Raw genomic sequence first — 4,655 nt, 5'->3', positions numbered from 1 at the left:
TTAAACCACGTCACACAAGGAGTGACCCCCTCCCCCAACCTGGATTGGCTTCAGACACACCTGGCATTTTCTCATGGGCTTAAATGACCTGGATTTCCTCAGGACAGGCAAAGCCAGAGGGGTTGGGTGGGAAAGAGGAGGGACTGCAGGGCCTTCTACAGACAGAGTCCAGAGATAAATGATATGGAACCTTCTCCCTGAGCTTGTAGGCAGAAGCCATTGTGCGTGGCAGTGGTGATCTCAGATGGCTTCTGTCCATCCGGCCTCCCTGACCCCCCACAGAGGCAGCGCTGGGCACACCGTCCCCCTCCCCGGGTAGGGAGAGTGCCCTGCGCTCTCTGCTCCCAGAGTGCTGCCTTCCCTCTGTATCATTGCATCTCAGACAACCCCTAGCACCATGAGGAAGCCAAGGCCCTGAGGGAGAGGGGACCCACCCAAGGCCCCACTACTGAGGCTGTGACAGAGTTGGGGCGCAAACCTAGGGCTGTTTGTCCTCATTGAGAGAGGAAGCTTTCCACACCTGTTTGGATTCTCGGAGGATGAGACTAGTGGAGGCTAAGGAGGGGAGGCCTCCTAATGGGGTCCCCAAGAGGCAAGTGCCCCCGGTCACCTTGCTCCAAAGCCTTTTTTGGGGGGTCTCACTCTGTGGCCTAGGCTGGAGTGCAGTAGCATGAACACAGCTCACTGCAGCCTTCACCTCCCAGACTCAAGTGATCCTCCTACTTCAGCCTCCCAAGTAGCTGGGACTACATGTGCCTGCCACCATGCCCAGAAAATGTTTGGTATTTTTCATAGAGACAGGGTTTTGCCGTGTTGCCCAGGCTGGTCTTGAACTCATGGGCTCAAGTGATCCTCCTGCCTCAGCCTCCTAAGGAGCTGGGATTACAGGCGTGAGCCACCACACCCGGCCTCCAAAGACTTTTCTGAACATTTCTAAGACAGAGGATGGAACACCAGTTGCCTCAGAGGGACCCTTCCCAGAGCGGACAGTGTACTTTCTCTTCCCAGTTACGTCTCTCCTACTCTTCCCCACCCTTCCCTGTTCCCGGGACACAGTGACAGGTGGTGGTGTTCTTATCTGCTGGTAATTAATGTTTAACATCTCCTCGGAGTTACTGGTTTAGACCCAACACCTCTGTGCAGAGGCATGGGTCTCCCTGGACAGCACCCCCAGCCGGTTCACCCCAACACGCAGCCAAGTCAGCCGGATGACTGCTACCCTCTCCCCACCCACTGCAAATAAATCCACTTCCTGTCGCTTGGGTCACACTTGGCCAAAGGTTAACTGTGTTCACCTTGTTTATTAGTAAAAAACAACCTAACAGGTGGATTATTCTCACCAAGTAAGTGAGACCCCAGAGCTACAGAAGTATTTATTAAGACCAGGCACCATGGCTCATGCCTCTAATCTCAGCACTTTGAGAGGCCGAGGAAGGTGGATCACCTGAGGTCAGGAGTTCGAGACCAGAGATGAAACCCCATCTCTACTAAAAATACAAAATGAGCCAGGTATGGTGGCAGGCACCTGTAATCCCAGCTACTCGGGAGGCTGAGGCAGGAGGATCACTTGAACCCAGGAGGTGGAGGTTGCAGTGAGTCAAGGTTGAGCCATTGCACTCCAGCCTGAGCAACAAGAGTGAAACTCCACCTCATAAAAAAAAAAAAAAAAAAAAAAAAGCTTTTTATTAAGAGCCATAAATATCTCTTTCAACTCACAGGACCACGAAGCTCTCTGCCCTTCTCCAGGTGGCATTTCAAAAATGATACTGGGAGGGTGGAGTCTGAGTGTCTGAAGAGAGGGGTGGATGGCTCCGAGTCTGTGACTCACCCCTCCTCAGTGGGGGCAGGGACCAGGCTGCATTGACCCCAGAGGTCCCCTGCCTCCCAGGCAGCCCAGGCCTGCAGATAGAGCTGAAACCAGCCAGAGGGCAGAGTGTCCACATACCCCAGAGCTGGCTGGGGTCCTCATCATTCCAGAGAGTCCTTGGTCCCATTTCCAGGAATCTCCACAGCCCTACCCTGCCCAGTGAGAGAGGTGATTCTCCAAGCTGTCACTTGCCTACAAGGGATGGCAGAGTCAAGCCCGGGAATAAATGACTAGTAATATAATAGTAGCAGTAGTCAAAGTCATAAGAAAGAGAAGGAAGAAGTCAACCGTGTTGCTTGGCAGTTTATGTATTAATCACTCATCCTGCTGGTAACCTTCTCTCCATGGTAGGTTGTATTACTGACATTTCGCAAAGGAGGAAAATGTGGCTCAGAGAGATTACTTGCCCTAGTTCATGAAAATCCCCGGGGAAGCTTACTAAAAATACAGCTTCCCCAACCCCACCCCAGACCTGCTAAACTCATAGTTTCTAGGAATCTGGTTTTTTGTTTGTTTTTGAGGCAGAGTCTCACTTTGTTACCCAGGCTGGATTGCAGTGGCATGATCACAGCTCACTGAAGCCTCCGCTTCCACTGGCTCAGGTGATCCTCCCACCTCAGCACCCCCAAGTAGCTGGGACTCCCAGCATGCACCACCATGCCTGACAAACTTTTGTATCGTTTGTAGGGACGGGGTTTCACCATGTCGCCCAGGCTGGCCTCAAACTCCTGGGCTCAAGTGATCCTCTGCCTTGACCTCCCAAAGTGCTGGGTGGAATCTGTATTTTTCATTAACTTCTTTGGTGATTCCTCTCAAGCAAGCTGAGGGAACAGTGCCCTTACACAGTCACTTTCTCTATCCATAGCCTCAAATCAGCTACCTAGAGGGACCCCCGTTACATCTGCTGTTGCAATGGAGTTGAGGGTGGGGGCACTGCATGGCTGTGATGCCTGCAAACCTCTGACCTCCCAAGCGCCCAACTTCAGGAACATACAGGGCTTGCTACAGAGCTTATAGCTTGCAGTGAATGCCAGGAACGAAGTACTCAGACAATTCCAGCTGACCGGGGCTAGGGTGTAGCTCTTCTGAGAGAGTCCGCCCCAGCATCCATCCACCAAGCATTTATTGAAAGGGCTTGGGCCAGGCACGGTGGCTCACATCTGTAATCCCAGCACTTTGGGAGGCAGAGGCGGACGGATCAGGAAGTCAGGAGCTCGAGACCAGCCTGGCCAACATGGTGAAACCTCATCTCTACTAAAGATACTAAAAATTAGCTGGGTGTGGTGGCATGCACCTGTAATCCCAGCTACTCAGGTGGCTGAGGCAGGAGAATCACTTGAACCCAGGAGGCGGAGGTTGCGGTGAGCTGAGATCACACCATTGCACTCCAGCCTGGGTGACAGGGCAAGACTGTCTCAGAAAAAAAAAAAAAAAAGTCTTGCATTAACCGCGGACATCCACTAGATGGTCATTTGAGGTGAGTTGCTGAAGCACCTGTGACCTTGCACAACATCCAAGCTGCCTTCTCAGGAAGCTGTTTGCAGCGTTCCTTATCACACCACACACTCCACTCCCTGTCCTGTTTTCAGGGTCCAGGAGTTTCAATCCCATGCACAAATAACATACACACAGTGCTTCAGTATTTTTCCATGCCCGACCTCAAATGCCATGTACCTAAGCTTGAATACATTGCCATGCACTCCCCCAAACCCCAACACTTGTCTGAGTTTCCACCCAGAGAATTGGGCCAGTGAGATTGGAGTTCCTCCAGATTCCCAGACAGCCAGAGCCTCTGTGTCCCTCCCAAATCTGAGTGTCAACCTGGACGAGGAGGCTGTGGCCTGATGTCACCAATGCTTGTCTCCTGTTGCTGTCCCCACCTGCATTCCAGACTGCGGGACAGAAACAATACGCTGAAGCAGGCACAGCCAGGGAGACGAATGCAGCACCCCGTTCCCCTGCTGGCGCTGGTGCTGGCGCTGGTGGGACAACTCTGAGACCCCAGCCTTCTGCTCAGCCCCTTGGCTGATGGAGCCCATTTTCCCTTCCACTCTACGGAGGAAGGGGGCATGGCATAAGGAAGGTAAGTCTTGGCCAGTCTGTATGAGAGGAACAGCAGTTGGAATTAACTGGAGTGCAAGAGCAACAGAGGGAAGGAAGAGAGACTGAAGCGGGCACAGTGTTACCACAGGCAGGGAGAAAGCCTCGGGCTTGGCTGCTATCAGAGAAACGGCGTGGAGGAGGTTCAGAACAGAATAGTCAGTTTGTTCCCTTTTTTTTTGAGATGGAGTCTCACTCTGTCACTCAGGCTGGAGTATGCAATGGCGCGATCTTGGCTCACTGAAACCTCTGCCTGCCGGGTTCACCCGATTTGCCTACCTCAGACTCCTGCATAGCTGAAATTATAGGTGCTTGCCACCATGCCTGGCTAATCTTTTGTGTTTTTAGTAGAGATGGGGTTTCACCATATTGGCCAGGCTGGTCCTGAACTCCTGACCTCAGGTCATCCACCCACCTCAGCCTCCCAAAGTGCTGAGATTACAGGTGTGAGCCGCCACACCCAGCCAGTTTATTCTTAATGGTCACAAGTCCAGGGAAGGAAATAAAAGAGATAAGGAGAGAGGAGGAAGAAGAAAGATAAGCCAGGTACAATAGCAGGTATTTTATACATTTAACCTCATCTGAGTCTCCCAACCATTCTGCAAGACAGGCAATTGCTATAGTCTGAATGTTGGAGTCCCTACAATTTTAGATGTAGAAACTTCATGTAATAGTAGTAAGAGGTGGG

The sequence above is a fragment of the Aotus nancymaae genome, unplaced genomic scaffold (genome assembly GCF_030222135.1).
Source record: "Aotus nancymaae isolate 86718 unplaced genomic scaffold, 86718_ANA_hifiasm-v0.15.2.pri h1tg000053l, whole genome shotgun sequence".
In the NCBI taxonomy this organism is placed as follows: Eukaryota; Metazoa; Chordata; class Mammalia; order Primates; family Aotidae; genus Aotus; species Aotus nancymaae.
Note: the sequence above shows the minus strand (reverse complement) of the source record.